The following is a 16,291-nucleotide window of genomic DNA, read 5'->3' as shown; positions in this document are numbered from 1 at the left end:
CCACCAAGCTTTCTAGGTGATTCTGATGCCTACTAAAGTCTCAGAACTCTTGGCACAGAGGACTCATGCTTTATCTCCTGGGGCTGATGAACAAAATGAGAATTCTAGTAGAGAAGAAGAAGTTGGGCTAAACACACGACAGCATCTGGCTCAGGTGTCTGTCAACCACTAGCCACACAGACCACTCATAGGGAAGCTGTTCTCCCTCCTTGCCATAAATCAGGTGGTCTTTGGGATCTTTGAATCAGTCAGGGGAGACTACCTTATGCTGGATACTAGCTTTCTCTCACCCTTGCCAGGCTGCTGCAGCCCCAGCAACCCTCCAGGCTGAGGGAGAGAGCCGGGCATTGCACAATGGCCCTAGGAGCTTTGGCCTCCAGTCACAGCCCATTGGTTCCAACTAGTCCCTCAGCCCCACCCACTACAAAAGGAGCCTGGAATGCATTGTTTGATCTCCAGGAAGTGGTTTCCAGGTTGGGAAAATGCATGACTACTAGTAATACCTGGGATTACCTGTGAGCCCCACTCTAGGATGACAAGGGTCCTTAAAATTTAGATATAGATGGCCTGTGGGTCACTCTTTGGGGAACACTACTCTGTGAGACTCATTTCACTTGCCTAGACCCACATAGTGAGGTTGGGGGTGCAGCCTGGACTCGAGCCAGCCTTATCCTCTTCCCGGTGGGCCAAAAATATTTACGGTCAAATATATTAATCCATGCTGTGAAACCAACGTGGAGTTTAAGATTTTGGACATGCCATGCTAATTCGTGGAGATGATTTTTAAGTATTTCTATAACATAAAGTAAAAATACTTCTTCCTGGGTCTCCAGAGGGAAATCTGGGCAGTTAGCAGGGAAAGATAATTATTTGGGATTAAATAAGGCTGACCTTGGGTTCTGAAGCAGATTTTGGAAGCGGGAAGCTTCTCTCTCCCCTGTGGTGGGCTGGCTCTTGTGTTGGGCCAGGCTGACTGTGACCTGATAGGATGCTGTAGGAAGGCTGGTCAGATTTTGGACTGGATCCCATGTTCTTGGTCTGAGCTGGACTTTGGCCTCTGGTGGGAAGCAGCTGCCTCTTTTTATCAGGCTGAACAGCAAGCTTTTTGATATTACCTTTAGAACCAAGAGACTCTTTTTTTTCTTCTTTGGTCTCTTCCCCCAAGGATACAGCAGAAATGTTTATTTGCCTTTGGAGCCACAGGAGCCTGGGTGTAGCTGACAAATAATAACACATTACCCTAGGCTTAACAGCACCATGATTGCTTGGGGACTTTAGAGCCTGTGAAATGCTTAGGATGGGGTGATGACAGTCTCAATCTGCTAATGATGTACAATTAGTGGGCCAATCAATCACTTTGGATTGAAGGCAGGAGGCTGGTGGTGGAAGCCAAGGACTGCAGGAGGCCTCTGCCATGTGCCTGGCATGAGTCGGAAAGACTTTGAAGGACACACATGGCGGGAGCCTTCTGTTACTCATGAGTGGTCTCGGAGCTTGCCCGCAGGAGCAAGGGGGTTAAATGAAAAGAATTATTATTTCAAGAAGATAAAAGCTCTTGTTTTAGAAACTGGGTGTTCTTTTCAGCTCTGTGGGTTAAACTACAATTTCCGATTCTATTAGTAGTGGAAATATTCATTGGGGTATTAGTTATGCACACCAGCCTACAGAGGTAGGGGAAGGGCGAAGTCGTGGGCTGAGTGCCCAAGTGTGTGTGTGTGTGTGTGTGTGTGTGTGTGTGTGTGTACACGTGTGTGTATGTGTCTGTTTGCCTCTGTAACATGCCTGCACTAGGGCATATAATGTATTAAAAATTCCTGAGAAATAACTCAGTAGAATTCATATTACATGGATAATGTGGGTTTATTTTGATCAGAGGGAAGATCCTGGTTTGAATGTGAACAATTACTCTCTTACTTCCCCTAAGGGACTAGAAGGAGGTGGGAGGTAATCATTTTAAGACGCAGAGAAGGTAAATATTTTTAAAGCTTTATCAACCAGGTGTCTTCTAAATTAGTTTAAGGATATCGTGTGGCTTTCATGATAGGCCCAGCTGTGCACTTGGGACAAACGACATAAATGACATCCACAAACTAGACTGCACAACATCTCTTAGTGACAGCCCGTGACACAGTCTGTCCATGAATGGCCCCCTTTTTTCTGTTTTCGTGTAATGCAGGGTTGCTCAGTCTTGGCACTATTGACATTTTCGGCAGATTGTTGTCACAGGACCTGCCCTGTGCATTGCAGGATATTTAGCAGCGTCTCTAGCCTCTGCTTACTAGATGCCAGAATCATCAGTGCCTCCAGTTGTGACAGCCAAAAACATCTCCAGACATTAGTAGGTTTCCCATCAAGGGCAAAATCGTCCCCATTAAGAACCATGGCTCTGCTGAGATGGAAGGGGTCAGTTAACCCACAGGTCCCAAGATGCATGCCCGGATCCCCTGACTTGAATCTTCTACTCAAATTCTAGTATCCCCACCAATGGTTTTAACTAGTTTTTCAGTGCTGGTGTCATTCCTACCCAGAGTGCTCCTCTCTCAGATGGGTCCTTAAAGAGGGCTTTAGTGATGTTATGCTCTGGGAATAAGATCATTTCTTATCAATGAGGGAAAATGCCTGGGGACTTCACCCTGATGAATACACATAAAGATAGATTGTTCTGTTATTTTTTAGCAGGCAAACCATCTCAGCACTGACTTTAACTGACCCCCTAGGGACTAATCTAACGTGTGATTCTTCCTCTTTTTAAGTTTATCTTTGATAGCTGGCCTGCGTCCCTTTGGTGTTTCCTGTTGCCATCTGAGATCACCGTAGGCGTTAATGGCTCTTAAAATGCATTTGCAAAAAAATAAAATAAAACACAATGAATCTTCACCTTTTTCCATAAACATTAAAGCTATCCAACTCTACCTAAAATATAACTACTTCAAATACTGCCCACATAGTGTTTAACATTTAAACATTTTTAAGTAGTGTTAACGAAGTCTCTTTCTTTCTGGCAAGATTTGATCACAGATAACTTCTGGGAATCTGATTGTTACTTAGGACTAACCAACCCCTCGTGAACTTCTGTATATAGGGACCTTTGTGGGGAGCCTTGGATTGGTAGGATTTGGTTGAGGTCAGACTGAGCGTTATGGCACTACGGTATCGAAGTCTAGAAATGAGCTGCTAATCTGCTTTGAGACTGTACTGTATGCTAGACCCTGGGTTGTGGGCTTTACCCAGAATAAGTTGCACAACAGCCTTCCCAAATAGACCATTATCATCTTAATCTTATGAGATTGGAAGGCTTAGACTGGTCCTGTGCCCTGCCCAAGGTCACCCAGCCCATAGGCGACAGAAGAATTCCAAAGGAGGTGGCCCTGCCCCAGTGTGCATGCACAGACTTAGTCTTTCCACTTCCTTCCTTCCTTCTCTTGTAAGGCAGGAATAGCATCGGATGGTTCAGAAGGGTCTCCACGAAAGGTGTAAGACCAAAGGAAGCCATGGCAAACCCAAAGTGAGCTCTCTGAACTGTCGGAGAGAGGCTCTAACAGCCCAGCCTCCAGCCTGGCCTTTCCTCTTCACCCCTCACCCCACCTGAGCCCTGAGCCACCAAGACAATCATGCCCCTACCCTTCTCCCTACCCAATCGCGCCAGTAAAGAGGGGTTGAGGGTGACACAGGAGTCAGAATCACTTATTTATTTCTTCCCTCACCCAGTCCCCTCACTGCATGAAATGATTGAGGAGGTTAGTTGACTCCCCCAGGCCCATTCATGGGGTGGCAGACATACATGGGTACAAATAAAAGACCCAGAAAGCCAAAAAAAAAAAAAAAAAAAAAAAGACAGACAAAGATGGCTAGTTGAGGAAAAGTTAGTATTGGTGTCTTTATCTGTTTTCCAAAGGTTTTAGTTTTCCAGCTTTATATGATCCATCAATACTGTGAATCAGACCCGTAGCCCCTGATTCTTCTCTGTGCACCTGAGCTTATCTCCCTGATGCTGGCTCATTATCAGCAAACATCTCTTTCTTAGTGTTCCCTTCTCTTGGAGATTAAGCTAGGATTTAAATGCCCTCTTGTTCATGTCTGCTATGTGACTAATGCGAAAGTGAGCTTCTAAAAGAGGGGCTTATGCTGTCCCAATGGCTGCCTCATTTGGGGCCACCTGCGAGAGAGAGGTGTTGCCAAGCAGATAATATTCTCCATTCTTGATTCTTCCACCTCATCGTCCCCCTTTGTACAACTCACTCAGTGTTGACAAGAAGAGGAACACACAGCTCAAAGCCAAGCCTCTTGGTCATCTGTGCCAGCTGGTCTTGCCCTCAAAAGCATTCTCCTTTTTCTGGATTCATTGGGTTGTCTCGACACTCTGCTCCAGGGATTTTAAGAACCTTAGGTTTGAGGAAACCAACACCACGATCTTAATTCCCATTGGGCATTTAACTCGGTCTTAAACTCAAGAAATAGTCATCTTATAGAGGAAAGTGTCTGGGAAATTTTTACGGACATTCATTATCTGCTAGCACTCGCCCACCATTAACACACAGTCACTTCCCAGAATCTTGGGGGTTTTATTAAGACATTTAATATCTTTGCATGTTGGGGCCACTAAAAGTCTAGTGATGCTTTAGATCTACCACATGGGAACCTGTCTCTAAAACTTCCAGGTACTTTTGAGTTAACGAATTTAATGCAAGAATTTTATTAGGACTCGCATTTTTTATCGGTCTCAAAAAACCAACGTAACAGGTGGATGATTTCCCATGTTCACCCTTCGTCACCAGTTTTCACAGGCGAGTTTGGTCGGGCTGGAAGGCGCTGATTTAATACAATAATAATCCTTTGCCCTTTTATGGAGTTCTTTACTCTTTTGGGGGGGATTACATATATCAATGTAACCCCTCCCCCCCCCCATACTAAATTGTCACAAGCCGCATTTAGCCTCATGCTGCTTCTGTGAGTCAAGCAAGTGGTAACCCATTCGGTGCGGCTTCTGACAAATTAGGTTCCTAAAAATTGAGAGACGCTCTGGTTGAGCTGAGTCTGCCCATCGCAGAGCTGGGTATGTGATCAGGGCGTTTACACCAGGGCGGCACTGAAGGCAGTTTCCAAGTGACTGCATGTCAGTAGTCATTGATAAACTTCTCATGGCTTTAGGAAAGGGAAATTGTTTACAGTACATCCTCACTGGGAGGCGTGCCACTGTTGCGAACACTCACCCCAAAGAGGCAGCTCCCTTGGGGGTGACTACCTGACAGGCATAGGATGGTCACACTGCTGAGCAGGTTCTGATAGCTCTGTGTAAGGCAGGGCTGCCCGAATTAAATCTAGCCTAGGCAATGTGCATTCCTGTTAGAGGAAACACACTTGGTCTCTCTGGAGGAAAATGCTTTGCTTTTTATTTTCTGCAGAGAGCTGCATTGGTGCATTGTAGCATTTTCGACTTAATGGTTTTGCGCTCTGACTTGGAAGTTTGCTGCTCAGTCTTAGTCTCTTGTTAGCATAGAGCTGTGGTTCTCACCCTGTGGGTGGTGGGTTCCCAGGGGCCTGAGGTGCTATTTTCAAGGATCAGAGGATTGCTTTTTGTGATGCAAACATCGCTGGTAGACAGAATAAACAGTATGTCTCCTTCATGTATATGCTACGCTTTTTCAAATGTATGCAGAGGAACCATCATCAAGAATTCCATCAGTGGGTAGGAAATGTCCTACGGTGTGGGTATTGAGGAATTTCTTTTTAATGTTCAAAAGGAATTCTTATACTCAAAAAAGTTGAGTACAAAGGGGCAGAGCGACATTGGCTTTTCAAATCGGTGCCGTTTCCATGTCATTCTGGGTTCTCTTTTTTTCCATGGAATTAACATTTTTGTCCTGGCCATAATCACTGTTTCAAAGAGGTTGTTGTCTCATTTAAGGTAACCCCGGGAGTCAGTGGGATACTTTAGAGTCTGCTTCATTGTTTTTCCTTATGCCTATTTTTTTTTTTACCGTGAGAAAATATATATAACATAAAATTTACCATTTTAACCATTTACAAAGGTACCGTTCAGTGGCATTGATTACAGTCATATCCTTGTGCAAAACTCACCACCCTCTGTCTCTAGAACTTTTTCATCCTCCCAAACTGAGACACTGTACTCATTAAATGCTAACTCCTCATCCTCCCCTCCTCCAGCCCCCTGGCAATCTCTATTCTACTGTCTTTGCCAATTTGACTACTCCTGATCCCTCATATAAGTGGAGTCATACAGCACCTTTTGTGACTGCTTTATTTCATTAGCATAGTGTTTAAGGATTCATGCATGTTGTAGCATGTGTCAGAATTTCCTTAAAAATTTTTTTTTAACATTTATTTGTTTTTGAGAGAGAGAGAAGAGACAGAGCAGTACAGGGGAGGGGCAGAGAGAGGGAGACGCAGAACTCGAAGCAGGCTCCAGGCTCCACACTGTCAGCACAAAGCCTGATGCAGGGCTCGAACTCATGAACTGTGAGATCACGGCCTGAGCCAAAGTCGGACACTCAACCGACTAAACCACCCAGGCACCCCAGAATCTCTTTCCTTTTTAAGGCTGAATGATAGTCCACTGGGTGTATGCATACTGCATTCTGTTTACCTATTCATCTGTTAGTGAACACTTGGGTTGCTTCGCCTTTTAGCTATCGTGAATACCGCTGCTGTGAGTGCAGGTGTCCAAATATCTGTTTGACTCCCTGTTTTCATTTCCTTTGAGTACGCACCTAGAAGTGGAATTGCTGGGTCACATGGTAATTCTACGTTTCATAGTTTGAGGACCTGCCAGACTGTTTTCCACAATGCTGCACAATTTTACATTCCCACCAGCAACGCACATGGGTTCCAATTTTCTCTACATCCTCGCCAGCACTTAGTTTCTGTTTTCTTTTTTTTTTTTTTCTTCAATTTTCACAGGCCACGGAGATAGCATTGGGTAAATTGCTAGCTCACTGCTCTCACGTCCTGGCTGCCTCAACAGCTGCCGTTTGCACACAGGAGGCAAAATGGAGAGGCTGTGCCTCGTGTTCCTCTTGCGCTTGTCCCCCTGCCCTCCACACTCACCTCCATCTGTGTCCCCGTGCTTGTCCCCATCCTGCTTCCTTAGCTCCGGCCCCACAGCAGAGCTGCCTGGAGGGAAGGTGGCTCAATGCCAGGCCAACTGGGGCTTCTGCAGGCTGGTGATGTCCGGTTTCCACCTGGCCTTGCTGCTGCTCTGACAGCCTTGTGTGTTTTGCTCTCCAGCTCCCCGTCTTGGCTGCTCCTGCATACCTCTCCCCATATCACTTTTTTTTAAAAACAAGTTTATTTATTTAGAGAGAGACAGAGCCCACGTGAGCAGGGGAGGGGAAGCGAGAGAGAGAGAGAGAGAGAGAGGGAGAGAAAGAGGGAAAGAGAGAGAATCTCAAGTAGGTTCCACGCTGTCTGCACAGAGCCCGATGCAGGGCTCAAACTCACGAACCGTGCGATCATGACCCGAGCCCAAACCAAGAGTCAGATGCTTAACCGACTGAGCCACCTAGGTGCCCCTCCCCAGATCACTTGAATAAGCAACTATCAAATAATGGCTTCTGTGTTCTCAACACTGTGGGGTTGAGAACTATGGCAATAAACAGGAGCTACTCCTTCCCCAGGAAGAAACAGACCTGTACAAAGACCGATGTCCTTATGAGTCCGGGGCTAGGGTAGGCTGCCTCAGAAGCTGCACTGCCTCAGTGTATGAGGCCTGATCCACCACTTACCAGCCATGGGACCTTGAGCTTTTTCCTTGAAAAAATTATTTATTTGCTTTTATTTTTTGACTTCAAATTTTTAAAATTAAGCTCTTAATTTTAATTCCAGGGTTATTATCATATAGTGTAATATTAGTTTCAGGTGTACAACATAGTAATTCATCACTTCCATACATCACCCAGGGCTCATCGCAAGTGCCCTCCTTAATCCCCATCACCTATCTCACCCATCCCCCACCCGCCTCCCCTCTGGTCACCATTAGTTTGTTCCCTATAGTTGAGTCTGATTCTTGGTTTGTCTCTATTTTTTTTTCCTTTGCTCATTTGTTTTGTTTCTTCAATTCCACCTATGAATGAAGTCACATGGTATTTGCCTTTCTCCGACTGAATTATTTCACTTAGCATAATACCCATGTTACAAATGGCAAGATTTCATTCTTTTTTCCTGCTCGAATAGTATTCCATTGCATAAATATTTATCATTGGACACTTGGGCTGCTTCCATAATTTGGCTATTGTAAGTAATTCTGCAATAAACCATAGGTGTGAACATATCTCTTGATTTAGTGGTTTTGTATTTTTTGTGGAAATGCCCAGTAGTGTGATTACTTGATCATAGGGTAGTTCTATTTTTAAATGTTGAGGAACCTCCCGACTATTTTCCACCGTAGCTGCACCAGTTTGCATCCCCACCAACAGTGCAAGAGGGTTCCCGTTTCTCCACATCCTCACCAACACTTGTTGTTTCTTGTGTTTTTGACTTAAGCCATTCTGACAGATGTGAGGTGATATCTTATTGTAGTTTCGATTTGCATTTCCCTGACGGTAAGTGATCATGAGAATCTTTTCATGTGTCTGTTGGCCATATGGCTGTCTTCTTTGGAGAAATGGCTCTTAATGTGTTCTGCCTATTTTTATGTTGGATTATTTGTTTTTTGGGGTGTTGAGTTGTACAAGTTCTTTATTTTGGACACAAACCCTTTATCAGATATGTCATTTGCAAATATCTTCTCCCATTCAGTAGATGGCCTTTTAGCTTTGTTGATGGTTTCCTTCACTGTGCAGAAGCTTTTTATTTTGATGTAGTCCCAATAGTTTAATTTTGCTTTTATTTCCCTTGCCTCAGGAGACACATCTAGAAAAATGTTGCTATGACTGATGTCAGAGAAATTACTGCCTGTGCTGTCTTCTAGGACTTTTGTGGTTTCAAGTCTCACATTTAGGTCTTTAGTCCATTTTGAATTTATTTTTGTGTGTGGTGTAAGAAAGTGGTCCAGTTTTATTCTTTTGTGTGTTGGTGCCCAGTTTTCCCAGAGCCATTTATTGAAGAGACTTTTGCCGTTGGATATTCTTGCCTCCTTTGCTGAAGATTAATTGACCATCTACCTATGGGTTTATTTCTATGGTTTTTTTTTTTTATTCTCTTCTGTTGACTTATGTCTATTTTATGCCCATTTTCTTTATTTGAAAAATAGTAGCTATCTCTTTTGACACTTAGTTGATGCATGAGAACCTGCCTGATACATAATCAGCTTATTGTAAATGCTGTTACAATAAGCACACCATTAGCTACGGGAGCCCAGAGGAGGGACTTGTGGATCCTAGATTGTATATTTGACATGGCACACATCTTCAGTGGCGCACCTGTCTTATGTTGCATAATGATGGGTTGTTCTTTTTAAGTGAAGCCTAAGGGCCTTGAATATAGAGCTTCTGTGCCTTTCTTTTCCTGTACCCGTGCCATACCTGCTCCGTGCTAAGCACTTTGGAGGCGTAAATACTGCAGTAAATACTTGTTGATTGTGAACTGATCGGAACTGAGGGAGAAATGAACACAATTCCTTTCCACGCACCCAAAGGGTGCAGGAAAACACACTCCCCAGCAAACCTGAATGAAGAAGAGACATTTGCTGATGCTGCCATTGGTCCCACCCCTCTTGGGAGTGGGGTGTGGGGGTGCGCGGGCTGGAGAAGTGTAGGGAGCAGCCGTAACAGGGAACCTGATGGGCAGGACGGCCTGGGTCTCAGACAAAGCTCGTCGTCAACCATTGTCCTACAAGGAAAAGCTGCCATGGCCATGACTCAGAGAGGGAAGAATATGGAAGTTCTGAGTGTGCCCCTGCCGTTCTGTCTGAGCGAGGGGGGAGGTTGTGCTCTGTCTACATCCTTGGCTGCACTTAACGGGCTGCAACTGTTTACGCAGATGTGTCCATGACGTGCCATCACAGACACAGATTCTAGTAAAAGGAAAGTCAAAGAATGGAAAAGATTTTAGCCGCATGCTGATTGCCTCTCAGCTTGTGTGTGCTCTCACTTGATGGTGAACACCAGGACCAGTTCCTGTTTCCCTGAAGCACCAGAATGTGCCTACACTTTCTTCCCGCATGATACCTGCCCCCCAAATATCAAAAGGGACCCTTGAAAGATGGGCTTTGCCGTATTCACATCCTGTCTCCTCATGTTCAGATCCTACGTGTTTGTCGCTGTGGCTTCACGTAGATAGAGCAATGTCCCCTCTGTCGGTTGTTTCCGTTCCTTGGCAGAAGTGAATTTGACCGTAAGCATCAATAGTCTTTGTATGTGAGCCTGGGGAACGTTTGCAAGGGCTCGTTATTGTTATTAATGATTAATGATGAAATTAATGTTAAATTATTATTACTAATATCTGGCTGTCTACCTATCCCCCACCCCCTCTTCCTGCTGAGGAAGCACAAACACATGTGTTGGGCACCTTGTATCAGTCAGTGCATGGGACTTTCCCTTCTAATTTAATGCGGTTTTACAGTTCAGTTTAGACGATTAGCAACAGGGATATATAGCATGCAGCTAAAAAAAGGAATTTATATATGATTTTAAGGGTAGAGGACAGAGAGCTGCCCTGTGATTTTTAAAAAAAAAAATGAATTTCACCGAGCACTGTAACCGGATTGTCACCAAGGCTAACAAGAAAGCAAATATCCACATTTAAAATAAAATGCAGGCATATAAATGCCATATGGTGCTCTCGCAATGTTATTACCCCTTTCTTTGGCTTGCATCATTTTTCTGACGTCGCTGTTTGCTTCTTGCCTCTGCTGCTTTTTTAAAAAAAGTTTCACTTGCCCTTAGCCCTTTGGTTCTGTATTTCTATGAGGTATATTTCTCTTCTCCCTTTCTTTGGAGGCTTGTCAGCCTTTTCTCCAGGGAAGAGGAGGAAAGAGGACCTGTCCAGATGGCCCTATAAACATGTGACACCTGCTTCTGGGAGCTTCTCTAGCGGGAGTTTGAGGGTTGAGGAGATTGCCCCCTGCCTGAAAAATGGGCACATTGCTTCCCATCTCTTTTCTCCTTTTTAAAGATGATCACATGCCTTTTTTAATAATATCTCTAGAAACGTCTTGAATCCAAATTCTTCTCTCATCCTTAGGGAAACAACAACACAGATAAACTCACTAACCATACCTTGTGAAAAATTCATATCAAAATTTAAAAAAAATTGTTTTTTTTTTTTTTTTTTTTTTACAATTAACATTCTTTCTTGGAGTGGGATCCTTGATGGTTGCGTTTGGGGGACGTATCTCTGCGTCCACAGGGGAAATTCATAGGGGCTGTGTCTGCACTGAATGTGCCATGGTCTCCTGTTCAGATTTTTGCATGGGATATTTATGGTGCTTTGGACAGGGCCTGTCGTCCCCCAGCTCTGAGGGGAACTGTCAGGTCTTCAGGGAGGTTTTCCTGACTCCAAAAGGAGGTCAGCACCCCCTACTCCCATAACACCTTGCACACCCCCAGGATGGCATTCATCTGTCTGAACTGGAGTTACGTGCTTCATGGCTGACGTCCCCATCAGCCTGAGAGCTCTGTGAGGCCCAGTCTCTAGCCCAGGGCCAGAACCCGGAACCCGGAGAGCACTGAATCCATGCCTGATGAATGAATAAATGAATGAATGAGCATTAGCCTGCGTTTTGATATGGAAAACGACCTTGAAACCAAAAATAGTGTTGTATACTAATAAATGGCAATGGGGGACAAAAAACCCCACCCTGGTCTTCACCTTTGAAGTGCAAATATTTTGGTTAAAGGGGGGGTCCAGGAGGGGGGCTGTCCTCTGATCATGCTTATTGCACACTGCACACAGTATTTATGTGCTCGGGGCTTTTGTTTCATTAGGCAATACCTGTAAGCATAATTCTCCAGACTTTGCAAGGCAGCCTTGAATACAATATACAGTTTACTTTTATCCAGTCGTTCTCAACCCTGTAATACCCAACACCATCTTTTGGAGCAAATATTCATTAGTGCCCACTTACCACATTGAAATAAATCTCCTAGATTGTGCAACTCATCTACACATATAATTTGGAAAATTTCAATAGTATTTTCTAGCTACAGTATAAAGGAGAGATAAAAAGTAGATCATTTACAATAGAATAATATGCTTCAGTAATAGGCATTTGGGCATGAAGCCCTAGGAGACCCACCGAAGCAGCAAGACCCTCGCGTCTGTGTATGGAACGTGGTAGTTCCAAACATGGGTCAGTTCAGGTGTGTCCCCCCAGTGACTAAGATGCTACAAGGGATGTCCCCCCAGTGATGTGCTTTTCAAAAATGGAGAACAGTCCTTGGCAGTGTTCCAACTAGTCAAGATTCAACCTTCTTGCAATTTACATTGATTGGAGTCACATTCTTGTAAAGTTCAGCCTATATTGAAACTATGCAAAAAAATTGTGTGTGTGTGTGTGTGTGTGTGTGTGTGTGTGTGTATGTGTGTCTACACGTAAAAGGGAGTTGAGTTCTCAGCTCAGGTAATTATAAACATGAATTTTTCTCCATGGGATAGTCAAAACTCACAGTAAGTTTGGGATTCTTGTCTGGTTGGTGACACTAACTCTTGTACATTCTTGGCCCCTCCCGCTGCATGCCCGGAGTGCCCCTGTGATCGTGACAACCACAAACACCATCTCAAATTTACCAGTCACTTCTTAGGGGGTTACAGTCTGAATGGGGTTGTTAAAAAAAACACCAAACTTCCAGGGAGCCCCTGTGTAGCTTCGGGAACACACACATATGATTTCTATTCTTGTGTGAAAGGCTGTGTTCAAAAGCCAAGACTCTGTCCTTCGTGCAGTTCCTGTGCTATTAATATTCAGTTCCATTCCACAAACCTGTCCTGTGTGCCTGCATATATGGCCATCGCCTGTGCCCCTCTGTAGTGGATACTCTTACTAGTGTTCTACGTTACAAAATCCTGACAGTTTATCTGTTCCTGGATGAACAGTTTTCTTTTATGTCCTTTGTAGGTTGGTTTACCTTAAATGATTACTCCCCTGTTTTCCCTAGGTGCTAAAAAAGAGGGAGCAAGTGTAGAGAAACACACCGCGCATTTGATACAAAATGGGGGAGACACACATGTGGGTAGACAGCAATGCAGGATGAGTGGGTCCATCGACAGGGGAAAATGCAAAGAACAGAGACAGCCAGAGGGAAGAGAGGTAACTCTAGCCAGAGGGCAGAGGGCTTCCTGCAGGAGGCAATGGTGGATTTGTGTTTCGAGGAGCATCAGGAGTTTGACAAGCATAAAAAGGGGAAGAGGAAGAATATCCCAGCAGACAGAACAGCCTTTAAAAAGCACAGACGCAAAGAGGCACATGGGTGGCTCAGTCAGTTGAGCATCTGACTTGGGCTCAGGTCATGATCTCATGCTTCATGAGTTTGAGCCCCACATTGGGCTCACTGCTGTGAGCATGGAGCCGGCTCCGAATCCTCTGTCCCCGCCCCCATCTCTCTCTGCCCCTCCCCTGCTCACGCTCTCTCTCAAAAACGAATAAACATTAAAAGAGGGCACAGAAGCATGAAGCGGGATTCTGTCTCTTTAGAGGGTAAGCTGCAAAAATGACTGGAATTACAGGCAAGACGGAGAGGGACAGCAGATGCTTGCCAACAGTGGGGCTCCCGGCACTTCTGCTCAGGAAGGGGGGGGTGACACATTCTGCGGGAAGAGGAGGTGGCAGGGCAGCAGGCAGGATGCAATTACCGCCTTGGAGCAAGGCCACGTCCTCACGGCCGCCGCCGCCACTGTAGGCACGTGACCCTGGGATTCCGAAGGCTCAGACAAGGCCCATCTCTGTTCTTTACTGTGGGGAGTATGGACTCTGCCTTCTCTGTTCCAGTTTTCCCTCCAGGGCGCGGCCATCATGTCTGTCCCCAAAGCAAGAAAGACCAACTGCATCCTTACGGATACTTGTGCTGTTTCTCAAGGGAGCCATGCAGCATTCCGGAGCAGTCCACGTTGCCTCTCTCCCTTTTCTCCTCCTTACTCCTCTCTCTCCCAGTCCCCCGCCCCCTCCTTTTCCTTCATTACAAAGCTGACAAAGAGAACTTGGCCATCGTAGAGGCTTCGGAAAACAGTACACAAAAGAAAGTAAAATCTTGCGGAAGCCCCTCGTCCAAGGAGATCTGTCGTCAACACGTGATAATGGTGCTTCTGAATCGTCTCTCTTTGCATCTTTTGCCCAAATGCCGGGCACTGCACTGGCATGTCGATCCCCTTCCCAAGGTCCTCTGCCCTCTGACGCTTGCAGGGGCTGTCACTCATGTTTCCCCGTGTCTGTCCTAGCTGCAGCCTGTGTCTTCCCCATTAACGTCTCTGGGTCTCCATTCTCTGCTCTAACACTGCTCTTGGCATCGCTGCTGGTCCCCTCCTGCAGGGCTGGCCTGTAGGAGGAGGCAGATACTGCCCTCTCTCTAACTCTCCGTCCCGGGAATGGTTGCAGCCCTTCCCACCGCACAGCTGAAACCCGCTGTAATTTCTAACGAGACTTTTCTGTAGATATAGGAACATCGGAAACATTGTCATGCCACGTCAGGTTGTAGTTCAGGCTGATCTTGGACTTCAGAGGTGTATGCCTGTCCCGGGGACCACATGGGGCCGCGTCCCTGACCTGCCTGCAAGTGGCTAAAGCCAGCTTACCCTGACCTCCTGGAGAGGCCGTTGCAGGCAGGCAGCTTAGCTGACTCAGGAGAAACCAACTTTGGATAATTTAAGGAGAAAAGAAAACAAAAAAATGAAAGGATATCTGATAGCTACCGAATCCCCGGGATGGATAGAGACCCAGACTTGGGAGGTACCCAGCCAAGAGCAGTCACCCAAATCACGCCACGGAAGTGGTTCCGGAAGAAGCCACTGTCGTTTCTGGCTGGCATAGGTAGCATCTTGCCGTGCTGACCCCATTGATTCTGGGCCGTAGCTGCTGCTGCTAGGACCACACCGTGACTGCCCCCAAAATGGGATAGAATATCATGACTGTGGCCACCGGCCCCAGGATGGCACCCACATGGTCCCTGCTTCTTTGTAGAACTGACAGTGTGTCCACTGCTCCCTGCCACCTCCCTGCCCCCATGGAAGCTTCCATCTAGTGCTGTCTGGCTTCACCTTGACTGAGGGCAAAGTTGTCTCTCCATGCCCCTGCCCTGTATAGTGTCCATGTCCTTCAATCTCTGTTCAGGAGACTTCCGGGGAGCCAAGAGTCTTGTGCAGCAGACTGGGCACAGGTGCTGAGGTAGTTGCGTCCACACTAGAGGAGGGCTCTGCATCTAACCCCTTCCTCTCTGCCCCTGGTCCCTCAGACTGTAGGTTCTGCTAACCCCGCTTAGGAGACCCTGGGAAGATGTAGTCCCTTCCCACCCTTCTTCCCTTTCCAGGCCGAGTGGCCATTCTGCCTTCTCTCTGTCTTTGACCCTAGCCCCATCTTATCTATTCCGTGGGAGAGAAAAAAAGTGGTTTGGAGGCGCCTGGGTTAAGCGTCTGACTCTTAATTTCAGCTCAGGTCGTGATCTCACAGCTTGTGAGTTCGAGCCCCACATTGGGCTCTGCACCGACCGTGTGGAGCCTGCTTGGGATTCTCTCTCTCTCCCCCCCCCCCCCCGCCCTTCTTTCTGCCCCTACCCTACTTGCTCTCTCTCTCAAAATATATAAACTTAAAATTAAAAAAAAAAAAAAGTGGTTCTGCAGGCATGCCTCTGGGAATCTTTGCTCCTCACTTAGGAATAGCTTTTGGGATACCAGAGAGAGGAAAACATACAGAAAACCATAGAAAAGATACTCCAAGGCCAAGTCTGTCACATCTGTCTCACTAGTGTCTGGTTCAGAGTCTGACTTTTGTCTCCGTGGTCGGGGAAGCCTGGGCTACATGCTTGTGTCTTTGCAGGGGGGAGGCTGGGAGAGTGCGTACTTGGCATTCTATAGCTTCTGTCCTGGGAGGAGCATTGTTCTGTTTTGCTCATCAGTGAATTGAGCTCAGTAGGTGCATGATAAATATTTATTGAATGAAAGGGGAGAAAGTATTGAATTCAACTTCATTCACAGCTTGGAAAATATTCTGCAAAAGAAAATTTGTTCAATCTGGATGTTTCTATCAAGTTGTCTCAATGCAGGGTTTCCCAGTTTAGGATTTATTTCTTAAAAAAAATTTTTTTTAATGTTTATTTAGTTTTGAGAGAGAGTGATAAAGAGAGTGCAAGCAGGGGATGGGCAGAGAGAGAGAGAGAGAGAGAGAGAGAGAGAGAGAGACATGGAACCT

At 45.8% G+C, this 16,291-nt stretch overlaps 1 protein-coding gene and 1 long non-coding RNA gene across 7 annotated transcripts in view; one reads left to right on the top strand and one right to left on the bottom strand.

Moving 5' to 3' along the window:
• KCNK10 (potassium two pore domain channel subfamily K member 10) overlaps window positions 1-16,291 on the top strand; it is a 133,362-nt gene that overhangs the window by 97,901 nt on the left and 19,170 nt on the right. The window lies entirely within an intron of this gene.
• LOC121032155 (uncharacterized) overlaps window positions 1,975-16,291 on the bottom strand; it is a 19,981-nt gene continuing 5,664 nt past the window's right edge. The window contains exons 3-4 of one of the 4 annotated variants that reach the window (XR_005791118.1): window positions 10,179-10,319; window positions 1,975-2,829 (exon numbers count right to left, since the gene is read on the bottom strand). This is a non-coding gene — a long non-coding RNA (uncharacterized LOC121032155). Of the gene's footprint in view, window positions 2,830-4,838; window positions 5,001-9,084; window positions 9,971-10,178; window positions 10,320-16,291 lie in introns of those variants that run through there. The other 3 variants (XR_005791119.1, XR_005791116.1, XR_005791117.1) reach the window with 3 other exon arrangements.

Source organism: Herpailurus yagouaroundi, unplaced genomic scaffold (assembly GCF_014898765.1).
Source record: "Herpailurus yagouaroundi ecotype Mexico unplaced genomic scaffold, PumYag 141, whole genome shotgun sequence".
Taxonomy (NCBI): Eukaryota; Metazoa; Chordata; class Mammalia; order Carnivora; family Felidae; genus Herpailurus; species Herpailurus yagouaroundi.
This window is presented reverse-complemented; position numbering and strand designations above follow the sequence as displayed.